This window comes from Macaca mulatta, chromosome 16 (assembly GCF_049350105.2).
Source record: "Macaca mulatta isolate MMU2019108-1 chromosome 16, T2T-MMU8v2.0, whole genome shotgun sequence".
Lineage (NCBI taxonomy): Eukaryota > Metazoa > Chordata > Mammalia > Primates > Cercopithecidae > Macaca > Macaca mulatta.
Window position 1 is genome coordinate 18,362,662 of NC_133421.1, and position 27,580 is coordinate 18,390,241.

The 27,580-nt window shown below is 45.9% G+C and overlaps 1 pseudogene; it reads right to left on the bottom strand.

Moving 5' to 3' along the window:
* Positions 1-2,816: 2,816 nt before the first annotated feature.
* LOC100426329 (zinc finger SWIM domain-containing protein 5-like) overlaps positions 2,817-27,580 on the bottom strand; it is a 41,291-nt pseudogene continuing 16,527 nt past the window's right edge.

Consider the following 27,580-nt stretch of genomic DNA (forward strand, 5'->3'; position numbering starts at 1 on the left):
TGTGCCTTTTTGAACTCCCTAATGTTAGATGGTGTTTTTGAGGTGATCCTGAAAATCTCTGATAGTTGTGTCTTTTGTTGTGGTTGTTTGTGTGATTGAATTACCATGGAGTCAACTGTTAGTGGAAACCTTTCAGGTATGGCTTTTAGAAGACCTTGACCTACTCTTGCCTGTTTTGACTCTCTGGTTTATTGTGGAAAGAGGGATGATGTAGGCTCATGTCTCTGGCAGATCAATCACCTTTTGCCATCAAGGATTTGGCATCAGAGTTTCCAAGAATTATGTGTGCAAGTTGACACGCTGGCACTTTAGCTAATCTGGGTGTCAAAACAGAATGCCATAGACTAGGTAGCATAGAAAATTGATTGCTCACAGTTCTGGAGATGGCAAAATCCAAGGTCAAATGGTCAGGAGATTCCATGTCTGCAGAGGGCTGGCTTCCTGGTTCAGAGATAGCCATCTTTTACGGTGTCCTTACATGACAGAAGGGATGAGGGAGCTCTCTGCAGTCCCTTTGATAGGGGCACCAATTCCATTCATGAGGTCCCTGCCTTCATGAACTTAATCACCTCCCAAGGCCCCACCTACAAATACCATCACAGGGAATTAGAATTTGACACATGAATTTGAGGAGGACAGTAACATTTGCTTTACAGAATCAGGTCTCCCCGAGCCATATGCACTCACAGGAAACCTATAATCTTCTATTAAGTATTTGCTGGTCCCCTTTGAGATTAGGGAATTTTTTTTCTTTAAGAAAAATGATCTTTCATGTGATCCATGGTTTATTCATAGAAAAGCACTGTGAGTTCACACGCTAAAAAGAAGGGCAATGGTGACACAAAAATGACAGTGACCTCTCTCTGTCTCTCTCTCTTTCTCTCTCTTATTTAACCAACCCATTGGGCTGAGACGTTGTAGGGGCGCTTGGCTGGGCAGTAGGACTTGAGTAGCCACAAGCGGCAAATACATCTTTTTGGTCAGCTTGGAGTAGAAAAGGTGACAGTTTGTCAACGAAAGAAAAAGTAAAGCAGATGGAGAAGTTCTTAGTTCGCTTTCTAGCTATACCACCTCTTCCCTATGAAACCCCACCCCCAAATCAGGAACTAAGACATAAAAGAGTAAACACCAAGGCACTGGTAACCAACTGACTCTTCTGAATGCCCTTGCTATCTCCTACAACAATTCCAGGCTGAGCAGAGGGGTCAGGAAGGTGGCAGGAACACGATGATTCCCTGTGGAGGTCAGCCAGGGCTAAGACAGGGCTGCTCACTAGGGCTAGAAATTAGGAAGGAGAGGCTAAGTGCAGACCAGCCCTAGCCTCCAAGTCAGCAAGCAATGAGATTGCGACAAAAACAGGCAGAAGAAGCCTGAGGTAGAAAGGCAGGGGAAGAAAGCAAGTATGGGGTGAGAAGAGAACTGTGCAGCGAAAGCAGCCAGTCTGATGGCAGACGGAGACTGGTGCTTAGAAGCTCATTCGAGGAGAGAATGAATAGAGGAGGCACAGAGATGGGGAACAGACATTTAGCTGGTGAGAGAGATTTAACACGAATAGGAAGAGAAATCTCGCACAAAGGACACATTCATGCAGATCCTCTAAGATGAACATGCAGTCATTCCTACATGTAGAAATACACTCAGTTACACATATAAAACCACAGATGCATGGAGAGCAAGCATACACACAGACACATATTTCTACACATGTGCTCATGTGTGCCCAGATACACACACACTAAACATACAAAACACAAGAGCATTTACACATAGATATGCATCCTCACATGTATGCAAATGTTACATCCTCACACACAGACCCACAGTTCAGTGTGCACATATCCACACAGGTACGCAGTCATAGAACAGACATAGATACGCATAAAGATGTAATGTGCACATACAGACAGGCATGCGCAGTTATATCTATGCACATAGACACATGTACTCAGTCATACAGATACACACACTCTCTAGCACAAAGGTGATCAATGTAGATGAATATTGTGAGCTCAGTGGCTTCCCAGACCTTCATCTTTTCCCTGCACTTGTTTCAAAGGTGCTCAGCAGACTACTGGCGAGGCTGTGTGAGGCGGGGGAGGAGCTTCAGAGTCCTCACAGGTTTGTGAGGCAAAAGTCTAAGTCCAGTCCTGGCCTCTGCTGTTCACCCACCACTGGGCTATTAATGCTTTGTCTGTAGGTGAGAGATTTTGCATAGACTAGTCTTGGGATATTTTCTAACTGATCGTTTTTCTCCTTGGCACCCCCACTATCCCACTGGGAAGGGCATACACTCTGCAAGGGAAACCTGAGAAATGGTTGTGAGTCTCCTCAGACAGTAAGCATATCCTCTACCCACAGCTACCTCAAGTGCCCATCAAATCAGAACCAGAATTATAAATATTTATGACTTTACAATAATTGGCAACACATATACTATAGTATTTACAGCACCATAAATGCATCTATTTCTCTGGTACAGCAATCTCTGAGACGGAACAGTGTTCTGTGTTTGCCAAGAGAGACAGGGCCAATGCCCAGGACACGCAGGACGTAGGGACAGAAGGTGACATATCATGGGGTTTCTGGTCGATCTGCAGGGCCCAGCTTCTCCATGAACAGTGGGCTGTAGTGAGAAGCTTGCCAAGACAGGCATATTGACTGGAATTAGACTCTCCCCATCCTTAGCCCTGTGGTCCTTTGGCCTCAGCCACAGGTGCTCAGAGTCCTCTCAGGGTGCACAAATGTTTCAGTGTTTTTGACCTGACCTGATACTTCCTGGGGACCCAGCCTGCGGGGCCGGTGAGCTACCTGCTTTCTCAGCCAAAGGGCTCTCGAAGCAGCAGCATCAGCTTTTTCTTACCTTTGTAGATCTGTTGGAGATTGTCGATGAACTGGGCAAATTGCAGGTAGCCATCCTGGGGCAGCAGGAAGGTCTCCCGAGCCTTGCTTAGAAACTCAATAAACTCCATACCGGCAATGGCTGATGTGTGTTGGGTGTAGTGTGGGGTGTTGATGTAAGCATTGATGGTGGCATCAGCAACTGGCACAATGGAGCTCTGTCAGTGGAGATGAGCTTTCCAGAGCTGTGGCGGCCTGGGATGCTGACCAGGCCAAGTGCAGTCACCGTGCAACCTCACACACAGGATGTCTGAAAGCACCATGGCAATGTGCACACTCTTCACCACCAGGGGGATGAGAACTGCCAGATCATTCTTTCCCAGAGAGTGGCTGAGGGCACAAACTCAGAGCACGTCATTGATGGCTGCGCGGGTATCCTGGTTAAGAGCCGGGTTAAGATGGCTCATGGCCATGAGGCCAGCTTGAAGGCACGGAGCTGCAGCCATGGAGATGCACGTAGCAGGCAATGGGGAACAGCTGGGAATGGGCCGTGCCACCGGCAACAGCCTCAGTGGCAATCTGGCAGGCGGCCTCAAAGGCAATGTGGTCTTTCTCAGAGTGTAAGGGCTGACAGGGCACAGCTCTGTGGATGCTTCATAGCACGCTGCAAGGCCAGTGTGCAAGCACAGCTAGCCAGTTCCTCCCGCTGTGGATAATCAAGACTGAGGCGCGGGATAGTGGTGTGGGATACGGCTGTGGCAGCTACAATACTAGTAGCCTCAGTAGGGGTGAAGAGTGTGTCCCAGCTCTGCAAGATGCTTACTGGGGCCCACACACCTGTCAGGCCAGTGCCTGAGCTCAGCCGTGGCCATCTGGGTCCTGATTCAGGTCTGCCCAGATTACCATGTGGGGTTTGAACTTGGCCTGCAGAGATGAGTTCTCCTTCCTCCTCAGCAACCTTGAGATGATCTGAGGCAAACCAGGGCAAGGAGGCATCCCAGGTGGCCAGACCCTGCTTGGGGTCTCTTCCTATCCCTTCCGTCCCCAGGCCAGAGGGTTGAAGGTTTCTGCAGGTGCTCTTAGACCCTCACAAGGATGGAGCAGTAGAGCCTGGGGTTTGCTTGCCCCGAGGCCAGGGCTGCAGATCTGCCAGGAATTCTAGCTGAAGTGGGGCCTCTCAGGGTTGAGTCTTGTGCTGGTCTTTGGGCTTTAGAAAAGGTCCTGAGCCGGCCGGGCGTGGTGGCTCACACCTATAATCCCAGAACTTTGGGAGGCTGAGGCGGGCGGATCACAAGGTCAGGAGATCAAGACCATCCTGGCTAACATGAAACCCCGTCTCTACTAAAAATACAAAAAAATTAGCCAAGCATGGTAGCAGGCGCCTGTGGCCCCAGCTACTTGGGAGGCTGAGGCAGGAGACTGGCATCAACCCGCAAGGTGGAGCTTATAGTGAGCCGATATTGCGCCTCTGGACTCCAGCCCGGTCGACAGCACAAGACTCCGTCCCGGGAAAAAAAAAAAAAGAAAGAAAGTGTCCTGAGCCTCCAAGCTGTCTGGGGTTTCTCACAAGCATGGACAGGGACAGGACCAAGCCACCAGGCCCACATGCTCAAACCACAGTGGCTGGCCTTGGGAATTAACGGGTAGTCTTGACCGGGCGTGGTGGCTCACGCCTGTAATCCCAGCACTTTGGGAGGCCCAGGTTGGCAGATCACGAGGTCAGGAGATGGAGACCACCCTGGCCAAGATGGTGAAACGCCGTCTCTACTAAAAATACAAAAAATTTAGCCAGGCGTGGTGGTGGGTGCCTGTAGTCCCAGCTACTCAGGAAGCTGAGGCAAAAGAATGGCGTGAACCCGGGAGGCTGAGCTTGCAGTGAGCCAAGATCACGCCACTGTACTCCAGCCTGGGTTGCAAAGCAAGACTCCGTCTCCAAAAACAACAATAACAACAACAAAAACAAACAAACATTAGCTGGACAGGGCGCCTGTAATCCCAGCTATTTGGGAGGCTGAGGCAGGAGAATCGCTTGAACCCAGGAGGTAGAGGTTGCAATGAGTCCAGATCGCGCCACTGCATTCCAGCCTGGCAACAGAACTTCTAGACTCTGTTTCAAAAAAACAAACAAACAAAAAAAAATTGCACAGATCCCTAAAAATATGATTATATGCATTTTCTTTTTTGTTTTGTTTTGGTTTGGTTTGGTTTGGTTTTTTGAGGCGAAGTTTCGCTCTTCTGCCCAGCTTGGAGCAATGGCGTGTTCTTGGCTCACTGCAATATCTGCCTCCCCCGTTCAAGTGATTCTCCCACCTCAGCCTTTCAACCAAGTAGCTGGGATTACAGGTGTGTACCAGCACGCCAGTCTACTTTTTTTATTTTTCTTTTTTTTGAGATGGAGCTTCGTTCTTGTTGACCAGGCTGGAGGGCAATGGTACCTTCTTGGCTCACTGCAACATCCGCCTCCCAGCTTCAAGCAATTCTCCTGCCTCAGCCTCCCAAGTAGCTGGGATTACAGGCGCCTGCCACCATGCCCGGCTAATTTTTTTGTATTTTTAGTAGATACAAGGTTTCATATGTTAGCCAGGGTGGTCTCGAACTCCTGACCTCAAGTGATCCACCCGCCTTGGCATCCCAAAGTACTGGGATTACAAGCATAAGTCACCATGCCCAGCCTGATTATACCCATTTTCTTTTTTTTTTTTCTTTTTTTTTTTTTTTGAGATGGAATCTCGCTCTGTCGCCCAGGCTGGAGTACAGCGGCCGGATCTCGGCTCACTGCAAGCTCCGCCTCCCGGGTTTACGCCATTCTCCGGCCTCAGCCTCCCGAGTACTGGGACTACAGGCGCTCACCACCTCGCCCGGCTAGTTTTTTGTATTTTTTAGTAGAGGGGGGGTTTCACCATGTTAGCCAGGATGGTCTCGATCTGCTGACCTTGTGATCCACCTGTCTCAGCCTCCCAAAGTGCTGGGATTACAGGCTTGAGCCACCGCGCCCGGCCTCCCATTTTCAATAAACACATATGAAAATGGTCTCAGGCGTTTTAATAATTAGAAGACCAAAATAAATAAAAATGTAATAACATTACCCACTAACCAGAATATAGAAAAGAAAGACTGACAAAATCAGGTGTTGGAAAGGACATCTAATTAGAATGCTATTAAACTCGTGGTTGGGTTGTATATTAGTCAATGAAATCTTTGGAATTAAAAAAATTAATTGATAAATTGTGTGTATTTGTGGTGTACCACTATATATATATATATACACACACACACACACAGTGACACACATTGTAGAATAGCTAAATCTGTGTGTGTATATATATATATATATATATAGCCACAGACATACACTGCAAAATGGCTAAATCAATAAATCAAGGTACCTAGCATATTAGTTACCTTAGATACTTCTTCTTATTATTATTATTATTATTTATTTTTTAGATGGAGTCTCCCTCTGTCATCCAGGTTAGAGTACAGTGGTGTGATCTCGGCTCACTGCAACCTCTGCCTCCTGGGTTCAAGTGATTGTCCCGCCTCAGCCTCCCGAGTAGCTGGGATTACAGGTGCCCGCCACCACGCCCAGCTAATTTTTGTATTTTTAGTAGAGATGGGGTTTCACCATCTTGGCCAGGCTGGTCTCAAACTCCTGACCTTGTGATCTACCCGCCTCAGCCTCCCAAAGTGCTGGGATTACAGGTGTGAGCCACCGTGCCCGGCCAATACTTATCTTTCTGTGTGTGTGTGTGTATGTGTGTGTGTGTGTGTGTGTGTGTGTGTGTGTGTGTGTGTGGTGAGAACATTTAAAATCTGCTGTCTTAGCAATTGCAAATATTACCACGTTGTTATTAACTATAGTCAACATGTTGTACAATAGAGCTCTTGAGCTTTTTCCTCCTAGCTGAAATTTTTGGTGACATGCATTGCATTTGAGCATATGCATTACTATGACCAAGCTATTTCATTTGTAGGGCTGTACTTAACTAAAATATACATGTGAACCAAAAGAAATTAACAAGAATGTTCATAGTGGCTTTTTTGCTAATAGCCCCAAACTGGGAACAAACCAATGTCCATCAACAGTAGACTTGATAGATGTGCCCTATTCAGGCAGAGCACTTCCGAGCAGGGAAAAGAAATGAACTGCTTCATGAAACCGCCTGAAAGAGTGTCACAAATGTAATAATGCTGGGCCGAAGAAGCCACACACAAAACCATTCCTACCGAATGGCCCTCCATGCATCCATTTATGAAACAGGCATCACTAATGGGGCTGCTAAAAACCAGGTGACTCTTTGCTTTGGCAAGACAGATGGGCAGTGGTTAGGGAGCAGAGCTTCAGGAGAGGGATTGCCAGTTTGTTATTTTTATTTCATTTTTTTGGACTGTGTGGTAGCTCCAAGCATGTGTCCTCTTTGTGATAAATCAGAGTAGTAGAATAATAGGATTCCTGTGTATATTACACTTTAATAAATGTATTTGAATTCATTTTTGCCATTAGGGCAAATAGTATAAATTATAATAAATCTTTGCAATTTTAATATTATTTCTGCTTGATTACAAATAAGTCACCTGAAGGATTCCAAACTTGGATATTTTAATATAGAACTTTTGCCTGCAAGTATATATTTCTAGAGACCCACAACTGTCTGATTAATGTTATTTGAGTGTAAAAAAAGCAAAGTTATGTTGAGAATTTGCCAACTCTCTAACCTTTTACTTGAAGTTAAGCTAATTATCCACATCCATCAATGAAATTGCATTCACGGAAGAGTCCAGTCCATGGCATAAATGATAGGAACCTCAGAAAAGTCATTTCTTCTTCATTATTTATGTAAAAACATGACATTTCTTAGAAACACAGACCAGCAAACTCTCAGTTTAGTGTTGCTTCCATTGCTTTCTATAGTCTTGTTACCAGAGAATATTTTTATGTTCCAGAATTGCACAGAGGGAAGAGCTGCCTATTATGGTTACCACTGTGGCCATCGAGAAAGGCACACGATTCCTAGGATCCCAGCAATGACCCTCCCTGGAGGTGAGGGGAATTAAGGGACCTGCTAGGGAAATTGTGGGGGCAGAGTACACAGTCTCTACAAAGCTTTCTCTGTGTCTGGTACTTGAAGTCCACAGGCAGTAAACAAGGGAAGATTACAAAACAGGCTGGGAGGGATTCCATGAGCAAGAGCTGGAACCCCATAAAAATAAAGTGAAACCCATGTTTATGAAGCTAAACACAGGCCAGTAACCCAGCAGTCAGAGAAACTAAAGGAAAAATCCAGGAAAAGGCAGAGCAATTGCAGGCTCAGCAGCTGTTTCATGCCAATGAGGCAAGTCAGCAGATCGGCAACGTGTGTGTGCGCGCGCGCACGCGCTTCCACTTACACACTGGCTATAAAATTCAATTCATTTTATTCCAGTGTGTGAGTGTGCACATGTGTGTGTGTGCACTCCTGTTGACCCAGTATCTGCTCTATGTCCGGGTCCATGACCCTGGACGACCCCAGGTGTGCCCTCGATGACATCTGCAGGGATGGAGCACAGTCCCTGCCATTGGGCATTGCACTGTGTGATGCCATCCTTGGCGCCCTCAATGTGATGGAAACCAATAGGCTTCCTTAGGCTTTCCTTTCAGATGGACAGGAAATAGATGATGCTCTATTGTCGTTTTGTTTCATTTCTTTCCATGGATTCTGTCACTGTCTTCCTCTCCTCCTCAACTCTGCAAGAAGGGGATTCCTGATGGGGTAAGGGTAGCTGGAGAGAAATGAGGCACCAAGAAATTATCAAAGGGTCTTTTGGCCATCTGGGGACAGTCCTCATGTGGTCCCCAGCCCAGTTGAGGGTTCTGGGCCGGTCACCCTGCAGCCTTGGTGCTATATCTCTGGATCCGGCCTCCACAGGAAGAACCCTGGGAGACCCAGCAAAACGGGGTGCCTGGTCTGGCAAACATCCCCCTGTGCCTCTGGCTTTGCGGTTCAGGACTAGGCCCAGACATCATGTCCAGGCAGTGCCAGGCCACCTCACTGCCCCCTTTGAGGTGAGTACAGAAAGCTTTTGGGGGCAAGCATGAAGCTGGGCCTGAGGCCGACTATCCCTCCCTGTGTCCTGGAGAGGGGGCCTTGACCCGAGGAGACCCCCAGGGCATGGCCTGTGGGTGCTGATGTGGGGAGAGGAGGGTCTGTGGACTGAGGGGGGGCATTGGCAGGGGACATTGAGCACCGCGGCTCAGAGTTCTGCTCAGGTCAGTGGGAACCTGGTCAGTGAAGGCCTGGTCAGTAGGGTTCTGGCTAGCAGAGATCTGGCCAAGTGGCCACTAGGTGACCTCAGGCAGGGTTTGTCCTTGGAGCATCCTTGCCGCCATCTGTAGTGGGAATGAGTCATGGCATGCTGGAGGGCTTCTGGGAGGAGGAGGTGAGCAGGTGTGTGAAATCTAGCCCTGCCACACAGATCTAGCACTTCACAGCCTAGCTGAGTCCCCTGCTAGGGAGGGGGCCTGCCCTTTGCCCTTTGCCCCCAACTCTCAACCCTCTGCCCCCTATCCCCCATCTGCAATCCCAGGACTGCCCTGGATGGGGAGGTCTGAGGTTAGGGAGCACCCGTGGATGCTTCGATGATGGCCATGGGTCCTGCCGGGAGAGACAGTGACAAGGGTGACCCAGTGTCCTGGGTGTACATGTGAGTAAGGCAGCCGGGCTCAGGCAGAGCAGTGATACAGGCATGTACCCGTGTTCACCCACATACACATGCATGCTCACATGCACAAACACTGCATGCGCACACGTTGACACTTCAGAGGGTGGAGGGTGCTGACTCTGGGCCCAGCTGACCCAGGCAGGGGCCCATTGTGATGGGTGTCATGACCCCACAGTGTCACTGGTGCTGAGTACTCACCCGCCTGCCCGCCTGCCATCTCTATGTCTGGAGCTCTTAGAAACAAGACATAGAGGTGTCTGGTCCTGAGAAGAGGAAGTTTTGCTAAGCGAGAGACACAGCTGACTCAGCCAACTCAGGTGAGTGTGACCTGCTCTGTTCCCTCCCTGCTGACTTGGTGACAGTCAGTACCTGGTGGGCAGTGCTGGCCTCTGGGCAGGTGCCGAGGAGGGTCATCCCTGAGCACTCACCAGGTGCCTGTTGTGCACTGACCTGGTGGACTCGGTGGGGTAGGTGCTGTCCTCGAATGTACCCCATTCCACAGGTGAGATGTCTAGGGTTAGAGAGGTGGTGACTGGCCAAGGGACCCAGACATGACTCTGGGCTGTGCTCTTAGCCCTGCCCTGTACAAGCCCTGACCTCTGTGGCCCCCCTGCCCTAGATTCCAAATCTGCCCGGGGTTTTCCGGCCCCTGATGGGGCAGAGTCTGGCCCTGGAAGAGCCAAGATCATGTCATTGCATTCCAGCCTGGGCAACAAGAGCAAAACTCCGTCTCAAAAAAGAAAAAAGAATATACAGTATGTTCACATACTAAAACAGCACGAAAACATAAAAATTAACAAATTAGCCATATATTGAAAGTGATTAAAAATTAAAGTGATTAAAAATTAAAGAAGCTATTTAATTGAATATTATACTGGTCAGCATTGAAGTTTGCCAAAATTTAAAGATTTCAGATTGCTGAACATGTATGTTAATAAATTGTAGATAAGAATATGTGTATTTATAAATATATTTCAACAGTTTCACTTCCTCAGAATAGTGTTACTACTCAAGTATCAAAGAGGCCAATTGGGTCATGAACACACGTAGAAGCATAAATGCAATGTTTATCATCTAATCTTCATGGAAAAAAATGCTCAAAAACCTAGAGATGTGAGCAGTATCAATAAAAATTTCTACAATTTGTCAAGATTGTTTAAAATGATAAGTCTATTTCCCTGGTTGGTTGTTACTTTTCTGGAAGCCTGAGGAGAGGAGAAGCTGCCAGTGAGGTCCCTGAGGTTACCCAGGCCCTGGAGAGACACAGCATCAGCTGACAACTGTGGTAAATGCCACGGAAGACTCTTACTAGGAAGAGGCTGCAGGACCGTGTCTGCTATGCTTGTGTTTTAAATGCTGGCCAAGATGAGTCAAAACTCCTTTTCCTTTTTCAAATAGAAGAATTTTCAGGTACTCAAAAAATGTTACACAAGACTAATTTATTGTGTTTGCCCTATATAATTTCTTTCCTAAACAATTTAAGCAGGAGTTATTTCACATACTGTATTTGGCAATCAGCTTTTGTTATTTCGAACCACTGGACAATAAATTTGCTTTCTTCCCCTTTTCTCTCTGTGTGTGTGTGTGTGTGTGTGTGTGTGTGTGTGTGTGTGTTTTTGATATGGAGTCTCGCTCTTGTGGCTGGGACTGGAGTGCAATGGCGCGATCTCAGCCCACTGCAACCTCCGCCCTGGCTCGCTGCATCCCTCTCTTCTGCAGGGAAGATGTCAATATTCACCCTCCTGACCCTGGCCCGTTCTTGGTATTGCTCAAGTCCCCTGGGCCTTCGAACTGGCAGGTGACCTCAAGGCACCAACCACCCTGGGTCTCTCCTGGAACAACCACTTGCCTTCCACCATTATCATGTCTTGTTCAGCCTCAGAGGAGCGTGGTTGGGGTGGATTACTTCATGCCTTGATTCTGCCTTGCTGGAAACCACAGTGGCAGCAGGCTTGGGTGTCACCAAGTCCTCACGTTTCATGCTATTTCTGGAGGTTCTGGCCTTTGTGGCCTCGGAAAGGAAGGTGATCTGGTGCTTTGGGGAAGGCCCTCGGGATGCTCCTCCAGATGGTCTTCTTCAGGCCTTTTGCTCAGCATTGATCTGATCAGTTCTGCCAGCTCTGGGCCATGATCTCTGGCACTTCGCGGCTTTCCATCATAAACTCCAGACTTCGTGTCTTTTGCATGGAAAGCACGCGGTGCCCATTTCATATGACACCGCACCCCGGAGCCCAAACGTCAGCCCTGCAGGTGTTGGGTTTGTTGGGGACAATTTTGGGCTCAGGTGCAGGGGCGCTTCCCCAGGGCAGGCGCGTCCTGGTCCCCATCTGAGGCCGTGGGCTCCTGGCAGGAGGACCTGGAGTTTTCAGATCCCCGGGAAGGGTGTATTTCCCCCACTCTCGGGCACAAGCTGACCTTTGGTGGCTTTGGGCACGGATCACCGCCTTGCAGAAGCCCGCTATAGCGTGGAGCAAGCGGTGTGTCACTGCCTGGGACTACTCCTGGGTGATGGCGCCTGGAGGCCTTGGCTGGGACAGATTGGGGCCTCCGGGTCGGTCAGCGGCTGGCGCTCGGCTGCGGCTTTCAGAGGCTTTTGGTCACCGCCTGCCATCGGGATCCGCTCCCCCGAACTGGCCCTGCCCACGGCGCGCGGGTAGTAGCGGGCAGCCAGGAGCCAGTGGCAGGCGCCGCCGTTGGGATGACGGGCAGGAGGCTGCGCTGGAGCCCGCTAGGCAGCGCGGACCCCTAAAGCAGCGGGGCGGGTGAGCGAGCGGCTGCGCGGGCGGCTGAGAGGCTGAGGTGGGTGAGGCGGTTGAGGGCCTGAGGCGACTGCAGGGATGAGGCGGCTGAGGCGGCTGAGGGGGCTGAGGCGGCTGAGGGGCTGAAGGGCTGAGGCGGCTGAGACGGCTGAGGGGCTGAGGCGGCTGAGGGGCTGAAGGGCTGAGGCGGCTGAAACGGCTGAGGGGGCTGAGGGGGCTGAGGGGGCAGAGGGGGCTGAGGCGGCTGAGGGGCTGAGGGGGCTGAGGCGGCTGAAGGGGCTAAAACGGCTGAGGGGCTGATGGGCTGAGGCGGCTGAGGGGCTGAGGCGGCTGAGATGGCTGAGGGGGCAGAAGCGACTGAGGGGCTGAGGGGGCTGAGGGGGCTGAGGCAACTGAGGGGCTGAGGCGACAGAGGGGCTGAGGGGCTGAGGGGGATGAGGGGCTGAGACACTGAGGGGCTGAGGCGGCTGTGAGGGGCTGGGGCTGAGGGGCTGAGGGGCTGAGGGACTGAGGAGGCTGAGGGGCTGAGGGGCTGAGACACTGAGGGGCTGAGGGGCTGAGACGCTGAGGGGCTGAGAGGCTGAGGGGGCTGAGGGGCTGAGGGGGCTGAAGGGCTGAGGGGGCTGAGGGGCTGAGGCCTCTGTGAGGGGCTGAGGGGGCTGAGGGACTGAGGGGGCTGAGGGGCTGAGGGGCTGAGGGACTGAGGGGGCTGAGGGGCTGAGGGGCTGAGGGACTGAGGGGGCTGAGGGGCTGAGACGCTGAGGGGCTGAGGGGGCTGAGGGGCTGAGGGGCTGAGGGGGCTGAGGGGCTGAGGGGGCTGAGGGGCTGAGGGGCTGAGGGACTGAGGAGGCTGAGGGGCAGAGACAATGAGGGGCTGAGGCGGCTGAGGGGGCTGAGGGATAGAGAGGCTGAGAGGGCTGAGGGGCTGAGGGGGCTGAGGCGGCTGAGGAGGCTGAAGGGCTGAGGGGGCTGAAGGGCTGGGTGGCTGAGGGGCTGAGGCGGCTGAAGGGCTGAGGGGCTGAGGCGGCTGTGAGGAGCTGAGGGGCTGAGGCGGCTGTGAGGAGCTGAGGGGCTGAGGCGGCTGAGGGGGCTGGGGGGCCGAGGGGCTGAGGGGCTGAGGCGGCTGAGGGGGTTGAGACGGCTGAGGGGCTGAGGGGCTGAGGGGCTGAGGCGGCTGAGGGGGCTGGGGGGCCGAGGGGCTGAGGGGCTGAGGCGGCTGAGGGGGTTGAGACGGCTGAGGGGCTGAGAGGCTGAGGGGCTGAGGGGCTGAGGAGGCTGAGGGGCTGAGACGGCTGAGGGGCTGAGGGGCTGAGACGGCTGAGGGGCTGAGGGGCTGAGGGGACTGAGGGGCTGAGGCGGCTGAGGGGGCTGAGGGGCTGAGAGGCTGAGGGGCTGAGGGAGTGTGGAGGCTGAGGGGCTGAGGGGCTGAGGGAGTGTGGAGGCTGAGGGGCTGAGGGGCTGAGGGGCGGGCAGCCTGGCGGGTCCCTGCCACAGGGTCGACCGCACGTCACGTGGCCGAATCCCCCGGGCTGCTTTCTCTCCGGCTGTTCAGTCACTTGTTTTCTTACCGTGAACCTCGTGGGCTCCTGCTCGGCGTCCTTTCTTGCTCTGTCTCTGTTTTCGCTGCATTCTATCGGCAAGTCTTTAATTTAGGATATTTCACTGATATAACTGAGGATGAACTGTGTTTTGCAGCATTTTATTACGCGTTTTCTCCTAGATTTTGGTATCATTTTTATGCTGACTTGATTAAACATTTTGGAAACTTTCCTGGAACTGATAAAATAGCTTTGATATGATCTTTTTCTTGAGGTCATAAAATAATTTACTTTGAAATGTCTCAACCTAACAACTTTTGTGCTTTTGTTGTTTTGTGCAGAGGTGGGAAGACTCCTTTGCATTTTTGGTATAACTTCCGAGTTAATGATTTTGTTGTTTGCTTCGCACAATCACTTAGTGATCTGTGTTTTCCAGCTTCGAGTTAACATGTATCATTTTGTGAATTAAAAAAATGTCTCGCATATCTCTTTGTATGTCTCTTTTCGTTTGTCATATTTGGAATTGCCTTCATTGTTTTCAGCATTAAATCAAGAATTTATTAAATATTCCAAAAAGACCAAAGTTTTACTTCATCTCCTAGGCATTCATTTTTCCATGTGTTATTCACTGATTTCTCCATGTTCATTAATATTGGGAATAATTTATAGAAATTGATTATTGCTGCATTACACACTTACGGAGCAACATTCTTTGCCTTCAGTATTTTAATGTATTTTTCTATTAAATATACTTTAGTCACTTATACCGTATTTAGGTTTATTTTCCTGATTCTCGACCCACTAATTATTAATTGGAATGCTGATAATTTTCCCTAAGCTTCAATTGTTCATAATTTATTCATTTATTTATAACACATGAGCGTACAACTACTTTATTAGGAAGATTTAATGATATATTGTGTAGATATTTTATACTATATGCTTGGACACAAACACTCTTAAATAATTGTTGTATTTTTTCTACCTGCTTTTGACATAATGAAAGTGCCGTTTTAATTTTTTAACTTTTTTATTTAGTTGTAAAAGACTTTAGGATGTATTGGTCCCAGATGCTTTTGTTATCTGTTTTTTAGCCACGTTGTTTATTCCGTTGTCATTATATGATATTTACATGCTGTATTAGTCTGCTCAGGCTGTTATAACAAAATACTACAAACTGGGTGCTTTCAACAGCACACATTTATTTTTACAGCCCTGGAGGCTGGAAAGTCTATGACCAAGACAATGGCTGATTTGGTTCTTGAACAGGCTTTCTGACCTCTTCTTATAAAAGCATTAATTCCATCATCAAGACCCCACTCTCATGACCTCATGTAAACCTAATTACCTTCAAAGGCTCTATTTCCAAATCCCATCACACTGAGAGTTTCTTCGGCATATAAATTCTTGGGGCAGGCCGGGCGCGGTGGCTCAAGCCTGTAATCCCAGCACTTTGGGAGGCCGAGACGGGCGGATCACGAGGTCAGGAGATCGAGACCATCCTGGCTAACACGGTGAAACCCCGTCTCTACTAAAAAATACAAAAAGCTAGCCGGGCGAGGTGGCGGGCGCCTGTAGTCCCAGCTACTCGGGAGGCTGAGGCAGGAGAATGGCGGGAACCCGGGAGGCGGAGCTTGCAGTGAGCTGAGATCCGGCCACCGCACTCCAGCCTGGGCGACAGAGCGAGACTCCGTCTCAAAAAAAAAAAAAAAAAAAAATCTTGGGGAAACAAATATTTGTGCCACAGCACACACTGCTGACCCTTTCTTTCCATTTCCATAGTTGTTTAATTTTATTATTTATAATATTTTGGAGGAATACCCTAATTATATTTTGGGTACTTATTAATTTTTTAATATAAAATGCATTTATTAAGCAGTCAAACTGCTAATAAAGTCATATAGTAGTTGCTTCCTGTACTATATATATCGTGATATTTCAGAAAGATTTTGCATAATATATGTAATGTTATCATTCAAACATCTTTAATAAGTAGGTCAGAAAGAGAAGAATGTTTTCAATGTTCAAACAAACTAAGGATACATTCTAGGTCCAAATCGCCAAATACATGAACTTAGTTTGTAGTCAGGCATTCAACTGTTTAATTACAGTCCACCCAGAACACACATTTTATTCTCAGTTCTCATTTAAGCAGGGCATTGATAACGCATATTTGTCTAACGGCAAGTTTGAGCATTAGCTTTTGATAGCATCTTAACCCAATTTGACATTTCTGTGTGCTTCAGTGTCCAGACAAGCATTCTCCAACACGTTTTCTTCTGCCGGAAATGTTCTGTATCTATGCTATGAAATATGCTAACCACTACCCACATGTGGCTTTTGAGAACTTGAAAAGTAGCTAGTGTGACTAACCGAATTTTTATATTATTGTAATTAATTTCAATTTAAATGTAGTAGCCATGTGTGGCTATTGGACAACGTGCCTCTGGGTCATTACCACTGGTATCTACATAGATGAGACAATTCACAGAAGCCTCACACTTTACCCCATTCTTCTTAACGTCAAAGCATGGGACCTGCTACTTCACCTGTCTACACTTTTGAGTTATCACTCATTTTTTACCCTAACATAAGTCAAGGTAGATAGTATGCCAAAAATTATAGAAAACTAGTGACAGGCCAGGCCAGATGGCTGTAATCCCAGCACTTTAGGAGGCTGAGGCAGGTGGAAAATGAGGTCAGGAGTTCGAGACCCGCCTGACCAACATGATGAAACCCCGTTTCTACTAAAAATACAAAACTTAGCTGGGCATGATGGTGTCCACCTGTAATTACAGCTACTGTGGAGGCTGAGGCAGGAGAATCCCTTGAACCTGGGAGGCGGAGGTTGCAGTGAGCTGAGATCACACCACTGCACTCCAGCCTGGATGACAGAGTGAGACTCTGTCTCAAAAATAAAAAAGTAAAGAAAAATGAAAACTAGTGACAAAATCAGTAACTTAGCAGTTTTCCTTGAACTCTTCGATGTGATCCAATAAATAATCTTGTGGGGGTTTTTTTTGTTTTTGTTTTGTTTTGTTTTTTCTTTTTCTTTTTTTTTTTTTTTTTTGACTGAGTCTGGCTCTGTTACCCAGGCTGGAACGCAATGGTGTGATCTGGGCTCACTGCAACCTCTGCCTCCCAGGTTCAATTGATTCTCCTGCCTCAGCCTCCCGAGTAGCTGGGATTACATAATCTTGTGGTTTTAGTTTGATCTCTGTGTGTTGATTTTATTATCTTTAAAATGATAACACTACGAAGACCTACTTCATATTATTTTATTTTTTTGAGACAGGGTCCCACTCTGGCACCCAGGCTGGAGTGCATTGGTGCTAACAGGGCTCACTGCAGCCTCAACCTTTCAGGTTCCAGTGATACTCCCACCGCAGCCTCCCAAGTAGCTGGGACTACAGGTGGGTGCCACCAAGTCCGGCTAATTTTTATTTTGTTTTAGAGAGACAGGGTTTCGCCATGGTGTCCAGGCTGATCTCCAATTCCTGAGGTCAAGAGATCTGCCCACCTTGGCCTCCAAAAGGGCCGGGATTATAAATGTGAGCCACCATCCCCCACCCTCTATAATTTTAAATTAGGCAACTGAAGTAATGCATTCATCATACCATATCATGTTTTATAAAGCATAAAGTCAGGATAACAAGGTGGTTAAGAGCATGAACTCAGAGGTGAAATCATTCTGGAAAAAGTTACTTTTGATAAGAAGAACAACACATGGAATAGAAGATAAAATTTGAATTGTTTGCAATGTTTTCATTTTTACAAAAATGTTTATGTTTGCATTTAATGTGAAGGGGAAATTTCAAAAGAACTATTTTAAATAATACAAAATATTTATATCATCACTTTTTTTTTTTGAGACACAATCTCGCTCTATCACCCAGTTGGAGTGCAGTGGTACGATCTCAGCTCACTGCAACCTCCACCTCCTGGGTTCAAGCAATTCTGCTGCCTCAGCCTCCCGAGTAGCTGGGATTACAGGCGCCCACCACCATACCTACCTACTTTTTGTATTTTTAGTAGAGACAGGGTTTTGCCACGTTGGCCAGGCTGGTCTCAAACTCGTGACCTCAGGTGATCTGCCCACCTTGGCCTCCCAAAGTGCTGGGTTTACAGGTATGAGCCACCATGCCCGGCCTATCATTACCTTTTTGATTATTAAAGGGTTACATTAAAATGATAGGATTTAAAATATCATTTAAATTATTCAAATTGTTATTCAAAATTTGAGAAGGAAATACTGGGCTACAAAATAGGCATTATTCTGTAAGTTCTGTGTCCTGCTCTGAGCATAAGTGGTCTGACATTAGGAAAGTCAATAATTACCGTATAGTACTTTCTCTTTAAATACTGCAAATAAATAATGTAATTAAATGTATCATTTAATCATTACATGTGGTAAATCAGTCACACACACACACACACACACACACACACATAGTGAATTTACCAGATGCATCCCATCAGTCTGACAAAACACTCAGGATTAATAAAACATGTGTGGAGACCTATTCTTCAAAGTAAAATTCAAGTGGATATGGATATATTATCTTTTCCTTTGAAACTAAAATTAAGGTAATATTCTACCTTTTAAAGGGATAATCATGCTAAGTTTTAACTATGAGAGTATTTCTATCATTCACTCTTGTTGCCCAGGATGGAGTGCAATGGCACCATGGTGGCTCACCATAACCTCCACCTCCCTGGTTCAAGCGATTCTCCTGCCTCAGCCTCCCGAGTAGCTGGGATTACAGGCGTGTGCCACCAGGCCCGGCCAATTTTGTATTTTTAGTAGAGATGAGGTTTCTCCATGTTGGTCAGTCTGGTCTCAAACTCCTGACCTCAGGTGATCCACCTGCCTCGGCCTCCCAAAGTGATAGGATTATAGGCGTGAGCCACTGTACCTGGCCTATCTTCATTTTTAAAATAAAATTTTATGCTATCTTTTAGTTTATGTCCCTATAGAATAATCTTGATCCATATACTTTTGTTATTACAGGCAGAACAGGATAAACTTCCTCCCTCTGGAATAAATGCCATGACCACTGCTCTTTGAGCATTATTTTTTAAAATTATTTTCTAAACAGAAATGTATCTAATCTACAGTAACCAAATTCCTTTTCAATGTAACCACATTTCTTTTAAGTGAAAAATTCAATATTACCTTCTGTTATCAAGAATTCTCCAAATACAAAACATTTATTTTTTTAACTTTAGAAGAAATTGAAAATATGTAGATGTACTAATCTAAAAATACAAGCCCTGGGTTTATATGATGTTAACATGTCTTCCAAATTTTAAGGAACAGGTATTTAAATGCCATACACTTTGTTTTCAAATTTAGAAAATGTTTCAACCTTTTGACTGGGCATGGTGGCTCATCCCTATAATCTCAGCACTTTGGAAGGCCAAGATGGGAGGATCACCTGAGCTCAGGTGTTCTAGACCAGCCTGGGCAACATGGTGAAACCCCATTTCTACAAAAAATTACAAAAATTATCCAGGCATGGTGGTACCACCTGTATTCCCAGCTACTTGAGTGACTGACAGGCGAGGTTTGCTGGAGCCAGAAAAGTTGAGGCTGCAGAAATTAAAGTGTCGAGGTTAACCGATGGTAAATATTTAATTTTTCTCTTAAGAGAAATATTGGTTACATTGAAAAGAAAGTTGCTTAATGTAAGATAGATAAATTTCTGTTAAAAAAATTTTTAAGTGAGCCTTGTTAGCACCACTGCACTTCAGCTTGAGTGATAGAGCAAAACCTGTCAAAAGAAAGAGGAAGGAAGGGAGGGAGGGAGGGAAAGAGAAAGAAAAAGAGAGGGAAGGAAGGAAGCGAGGGAAGGAGAGAGGGAGGGAAAAAGGGAAAGAAGGAAACCAAAGAAAGAAAATGTTTCAAGCTTTACAGTAGCAAAGCCACTCTGTAATGAATAAACTACAGAACCAAAACAAATCGGATTCTACTGACCAGTCTAACCAACAATATGATAAACTTCTGATTTGAATATCAAAAACCAATTTCAATAATAAATATATGGTATGAAAACCCCACAAAGGTCAAGTAGGAGGTATTATACTAAAATGAAATTATGAGTTGAGAATAGGAAATCTACAAATCTAATCAAACAAATTGAAGATTTATAAGGAAATTGTACTGCCAATGTATAACTTGGCAAGCTATTCAGTGGAACACAAAGATATTATTAATGAAGTTGCATATATATTTTTAAATGTTTTCGTTGAAAAGGATTTTTTATGCTGGGCGCGGTGGCTCATGCTTGTAATCTCAGCACTTTGGGAGGCCGAGGCAAGTAGATCACCTGAGGCCAGGAGCTGGAGACCGGCCTGGCCAACATAAGGAAATGCTGGTCTCTACTAAAAATGCAAAAATCAGCCCGGAGTAGTGGCACGTGCCTGTAATACCAGCTACTGGGAAGGCTGAGGCAAGAGAATCACTGGAACCCAGGAGGTAGAGATTGCAGTAAGCCGAGATGGTGCCACTCTATTCCAGCCTGGAAAAAAAAGTGAATTTTTAAAACTGAGGACGTTAATAACTTGAAAAAGTATTCAGGGATAAAGAGAGAAAAAATAAACTCAGATTGTTGCTTACATATATAAATATATTTTAAAAGATAAGCTTTTTTTTTTATTCCTTGAATAAAAGGAGCAGATATTTAAATTCCGTGCCTTTCATTTTAAAATTTAGGAAATGCTTACAACTTCCCACACTGAAATTTATACTAACACAACTAATATAATCTATTGATAATAAAATAAAATAAAACAAAAAACGGAATTCTCTTGACCAATCTGTTTTCCTGATTTTTAAAAGTCTAAATGTATACTCAAAGAAAGAAAACCATTAATAATTGATTCTCTTATTCGAAAATATTTACTGATCATTTACCTTCCACTAAGTGATCTCTAGCTCATGGAGATACATCAGTGGAAAAATATATAAAGTTGCCCAGCTTCGTTAAGCTTAAATTCTAATCAGGGAGAAAAGAAGTAATTGGTCGGTGGGTTTTTTTTTTTTTTAGACGGAGTCTCTTCTGTCTCCCAGGCTAGAGTGCAGTGGTGCCATCTCGGCTCACTGCAAGCTCTGCCTCCTGGGTTCACACCATTCTCCTGGCTCAGCCTCCCGAGTAGCTGGGAGTAGAGGCGCCCACCACCACGACCGGCTAATTTGTTTTTTTTTTTTTTTTTGTATTTTCAGTAGAGATGGGGTTTCACCGTGTTAGCCAGGATGGTCTTGATCTCCTCACCTAGTGATCCCCGCACCTGGGCCCTCCAAAGTGCTGGGATTACAGGCGTGAGCCACCGCACCCAATCTGCACAGTGACTTTAAAACAGGAGTATGATACGTCTTGGAATTCTAAAAATTCCATACTGTGGTTGCTGTGTGGAGACTGGATTGAAAAAAAGGGCAATGATAAAAGCTTAAATTCATATAGAATATGGCTAGCCTATAATTTTGAGGGTCCCTGAAATAAGAATATATAATAGTTCTCAGGCTGGGTGCAGTGATTCGTGTCTGTATTCCCAGCACTTTGGGAGGCCAAGGCAGGTGCATTTCTTGAGGTCAGGAGTTCAAGACCAGCCTGGCCAACATGGTGAAACCCCATCTCTACTAAAATACAAAAATTAACTGGGCATGGTGGCTGGCGCCTATAGTCCCAGCTACTCGGAAGACTAAGGCAGGAGAATGGCGTGAACCCGGGAGGTGGAGCTTGCAGTGAGTGGAGATGGCGCCACTGCACTCCAGCCTGTGCAACAGAGCGAGACTTCTATCTCAAAAAAAGAAAAAAAAAAAACTTGTATTATTGGCTTTTCTATAAATAGCATTTGGACTTATAATTCAGACACCATAGAATAATGTACCAAAATATTTTGCTTCCTTTCCCTTCTCTTACCAGATAATTCTCAGTTTCCTTTTCTTTTCAACTCCTTTTTTATACTTGTTTTTTTTTAAAAAAACTCTGCACATTTCCAATCTTAGTATTGCAGAAACAAAATATGTGGTCAAACCACATATACAGGAAGAGTTGAATTATATCCAAGCACTTTTTATATAAACAATTCCCCATCACTTTGTTTTGTGATTGTTTTATATAATCGAATGTCTTCCAGATGTACATCCCAAAGCAGTGGTTGTCAAGCTCTGCTGTGTCTAATTGCATCAGAATTATCCACAATTTTAATGATAAATACAGATAAATCGGAACAACTCCCGATTTATGAAATCAAAATTTCTGCCGGGCATGGTGGCTCACGCCTGTAATCCCAGCACTTTGGAGGCCGAAGCGGGCAGATCACGAGGTCAGGAGATTGAGACCATCCTGGCTAACCCAGTGAAACGCCGTCTTTACTAAAAAATAAAAAAAAATTAAAAATTAGCTGGGTGTGGTGGCAGGCGCCTGTAGTCCCAGCTCCTGGGGAGGCTGAGGCAGGAGAACGGCATGAACCCAGGAGGCAGAGCTTGCAGTGAGCCGAGATCGTCCCACTGCACTCCAGCCTGGGCAACAGAGCGAGACTTTGTCTCAAAAAAAAAAAAAATTTTTCCAGAACCCAGGAATATGCATTGAAAAAAGTCTCCCTCAGGTGATTCTGAAGTGATAATGTGGTCTGAGTTTAGAATTCAAGGAAAATTACCTTCCTTGCCCTCCACTTGACCCGTATATCCACATGTCCTCTTTCCCTTTCCCATTCTGCTCTCTCTCTTTCTGCACCTTCGTCCATCCTCTCTTCCCTCCACTTCTCCTCATCCAGATCCGAAGCCCTTTCTCACCAATTCTCCTAAGACTCCAAATCGTCAGTTGCCTCTAAAGTTCCCTCTGTTCCATGAGCAAGTTATGTGGGCATATGTAGAATTTAAGCCTGGGCCTAGCTGAATCAAAGGCTGAAATTAAAGATTTCCCTAAACCCAGAGGGGACCAGCAAATACTTATAGAAGGTTATAGATTTCCTATGAGTGCAGATGGCTCAGGGTGACTGGATGCTATAGACCAAATCTTATTGTCCCCCTCAAATTAGTGTGTTAAGATCGAATTCCCTATGTGATGGTCTTTGGAGGTGGGGCCTTGGGAGTCGATTACGACATGAAGCAGAGACCCCATCAATGGGATTAGGCTCAGGCCTGTAATCTCAGCAACTTTGGGATCCGAGGCAAACGGATCACCTGAGATCAGGAGTTTGAGACCAGCTTGGCCACATGGTGAAACCCAGTCTCTACTAAAAATGCAAAAATTAGCCAGGGATGGTGGCAGGTGCCTGTAATCCCAGCTACTCAGAAGGCTAAGGCAGGAAAATCGCTTGAACTCGGGAGGCAGATGTTGCAATGAGCAGAGATTACACCCCTGCACTCCAGCCTGGGTATCAGAGTGAAACTCTTATCTCAAAGAAAAGAAAAAAAACTATGAAAGCAGGGGATAAATTGTACATACATGCAAACATCAGTGTCATGACACCTATTTATCAGGATTTGAGAAATTAATTAATTTGGCTGATTTTGAGCCACAGTCATTGGATAACTTGATTCCATTTAAAACAAGGGAGGATTATTTTGGGTTCAACCTATTCTGCTTTTCTAACTCTTCCTTTCCCACATTCTATTCAAAATGAATTTGACATTGCAAAACTGGCTTGTATCATAATGGCTACTATGCTTTAAAATAGGGTAGGTGCTTTGGGATCTTTGGAGTTTTAATGTACAAACCATTCATAATTTATCCGCAAAGCTGAGTGTGGATTGTTTTGTTCTACATCCCCTGATCTGAAAACTGACCAGAAAAGCTATCACTGAGATAAAGCAGGCACCCCACTTAGGGGCCTCCTTCCTCCCACTCTCCAACAAGCCTGGAAATAAAGGAAAATCTTGAGTTCCTTCAAGGGAGATTCCAGGCACCTAGCTCACCCTGAAAAGTAATGAGCAACTTGATAAACAAGAATGTAATAGTAGCTTAAAACAATAGCCAAGGTAGTTAGAGTTGTGAGATGTTTGGTTCCCTATAGAAACTAATGGTAACATCTTAACACAAGTCCCTGAGTTGTTTTTCAGAAACCTGAAGCCCCACCAAATGGATCCCTTGGCATGCAGACCTCAGATAAGGGGGAAAGAGAGAACTGAATTCTGAACTCTGTTCTTTCTTCTTCCTTTTTTTTTTTTTTTTTTTTTTTTGAGACAGAGTTTTGCTCTGTGGCCCAGGTTGGAGTACAGACGGTGGTGTGATCACAGCTCACTGCAGCCTTGACCTCCTGGGCTGTGGCGATCATGCCATCTCAGCCTCCCAAGTAGCTGGGACTATATGCATGTGCCACCAAGCCTGGCTAATTTGTTCCTTTTTTTTTTTTTTTTTTTTTTTCTTTAGACAGAGTTTTGCTCTTGTTGCCCAGAGAGAGTGGCTGGAGCCGTGGCAGAGGAACATAAATAGTAAAGATTTCATGAACATTTATCAGTTCCCAGATAATACTTTCCTAATTTCTTACACTTGTCTTTATTTTAATCTCTTAATCCTGTTATCTTGGTAAGCTGAGGATGTAGGTCACCTCAGGTCCACTGTGATGGTGGTGTTAACTGTACAAATTGATTATAAAATGTGTGTTTCAGCAATATGAAATCAGTGCACCTTGAGAAAGAACAGAATAACAGCGATTTTAGGGAACAAGGGAAGACAACCATAAGGTCTGACTGCCTGCGGGGTCAGGCAAAAAGAGTCATAGTTTTCGGCTTGCAGAGAGCCTATAAACGGATGTGCAAGTAGGACAGATATTGCTAAATTATTTTCCTAGCAAGGAACATTAATATTAAGACCCTAGGAAAAGAAATGCATTCCTGAGGGGAGGTCTACAAATGGCCGCTCTGGGAGTGTCTGTCCTATGCGGTTGAGATAAGGACTGAGAAACTCCCTGGTCTCCTGCAGTACCCTCCAGCTTACTAAGATTGGGAAACCCCAGCCCTGGTAAATTTGAGGTCAGACCAGTTGTCTGCTCTCAAATCCTGTTTTCTGTTAAGATGCTTATCAAGACAATATGTGCACTGCTGAACGTAGACCCTTATCAGGAGTTCTGATTTTGCCCTGGTTCTGTTTCCTCAGAAGCATGTGATCTTTGTTCTCCTTTGCCTTTTGAAGCATGTGATCTTTGTGACCTACTCCCTGTTTTACACACCCTCCCCTTTTGAAATCCTTAATAAAACCTGCTGGTTTTGAGTGTCAGGTGGGCATCACCATCCTACTGGTATGTGATGTTACCCCCGGCAGCCCAGCTGTAAAATTCCTCTCTTAGTACTCTTTCTCTTTATTTCTCAGACCGGCTTACACTTATGGAAAATAGAAAGAACCTACATTGAAATATTGGGGACAGGTTCCCCCATATCTGGGTGCAGTGGCTCATGCCTATAATCTTAGCACTTTGGGAGGCCGAGGCAGGTGGATCACCTGAGGTCAGGAGTTCAAGACCAGCCTGGCCAACATGGTGAAACTCCGTGTCTACTAAAAATACACACACACACACACACACACACACACAAATTAACTGGGTCATGGTGGGTGCCTGTAATCCCAGCTACTCTGAAAGACTGAGGCTGGAGAATTGCTTGAACCCAAGAGGCGGAGGCTGCAGTGAACCAAAATTGCACCATTGCCCTCCAGCCTGGGCAACAAGAGCAAATCTTGTCTCAAAAAAAAAAAAATTAATTAATTAATTAATTAAAAATAAAAATAAAAGCTCCAGAACATTGAAATTATGCAATGTCACTTGGTTTTGAAGAATAACTGTTGTATGTTGAATCTGCATATAGCATACATTTTTCTACTTGCATTACAAAGTTCCTGTTGAAATAAGAAAAACTTTGGCCGGGCGCGGTGGCTCACGCCTGTAATCCCAGCACTTTGGGAGGCCCAGGCGGGTGGATCACGACCTCAGGAGATCAAGACCATCCTGGCTAACACGGTGAAACGTTGTCTCTACTAAAAATACAAAAAAAAAAAAATTAGCCGAGTGTGGTGGCAGGCGCCTGTAGTCCCAGCTACTCGGGAGGTAGAGGCAGGAGAATGGCATGTACCTGGGAGGCAGAGCTTGCAGTGAGCCGAGATCGCGCCACCACACTCCAGCCTGGGCGATAGAGTGAGACTCTGTCTCCAAAAAAAAAGAAAGAAAGAAAAGCTTTGAGGTTTAAAATAAGTCTGTTTGTGGATTATACCAATTATAGATATTTAAAACATAAATAATGATAGAGGAAAAAGGGATAGACAGTGGGGTGGGGTGGAATTTGAGGTATTTGTAACAGTTTTCCCCTGTCTAAATCATCTATTGTTTGAAGTTAGTTTCTTTAACCTTTGTGATAGCACTAATGCTATATGGCTTATTTTTATCATTTTTCTTGAATTTCCTTTGAGTCCCCTTCTCCTATTACCAAAATCGCTTACTGGCCTGGCATAGTGGCTCATGCCTATAATCCCAGCACTTTGAGAGGCCAAGGTGAGAGGATTGCTTGAGGCCAGGAGTTCGAGACCAGCCTAAACAACAGAGTGAGACCCCCATCTCTACAAAAAGTTTTTGAAAAATTAGCTGGGTGTGGAGGCACATGCCTGTAGTCCCACCTACTCAGGAGGCTGAGGCTGCAGTGAGCTATGATCATGCCACCACATTCCAGCTTGGGCAACAGAGCAAGATCTTGTCCCCCTGGGGGGGCGGAGGGACCACTCACCATTTTACCGTTTCAACATTTGCTTCTTGTAGGAACATTTAATAGGTTAACCAGATTACACGGAGACAGAATTCTTTTTCATTACAGACAGAATTCAATGATTCAATGCTGTCAAATCCCTTATGTTGGAGGCAATTTTAAGAAAGAAAAAGAAAGAGTATTTCCCCCATGACATGGATCAGAGGCCCTAAATTGCAAATGCAGGAAGCATTGGCTATGCTGAAAGAAACTCCTTGTCATATTCATAATTTCCCAGTGAGAGACAAGGTAGAAACTGCTCTCGCCTGAATGCATATGTCCTCAGTGCTACCTGTGAGACCACCAGGACCTTCCACAAAAAATGCTTCCACACTGACTCCCTCTCTTGGCCATCAGGCATAATGTAAGAAATTTAGCATTTTTTTAATAATTCAGGGAAGCTGAAATCAAAGCAGACATTCAACTTCACAAATGATATATTAATCTGGGCTCAAATATGAAAATTACTATTATTATTATTATTATTTTGAGTTGGAATCGCGCTCTGTCACTCAGGCTGGAGTGCAATGGCATGATCTTGGCTCACTGCAACCTCTGTCTCTCGGATTCAAGCAATTTTCCTGCCTCAGCCTCCGGAGTAGCTGGGATTACAGGCATCTGCCACTACGCCTGGCTAATTTTTGTATTTTTAATAGAAAGGGGATTTCACCATGTTGGTCAGGCTGGTCTCGAACTCCTGACCTTGAGGTCCACCCACGTCAGCCTCCCAAAATGCTGGGATTACAGGCAGGAGTCACCGTGCCCAGCCAGAAATTATGTAATGATAAAACTAGATTTAAGTATATGGGAAGAAGAAAAGAACTGTTCATTTTCTTTTAGCAAATGAATACATTTAAGGCTGTGACTTGGGTCCTGCCTTGCCTGTGGATTGAGGTGAGATGTGTCCAGTGCTCCCCGCTACTCTTGCAAACAGGACCTAAATATTCTGCAGACATTTTTTCCGGCTACAGGTGATTTTCCATAAAAACATACTTTACTATTTAGGCATTACA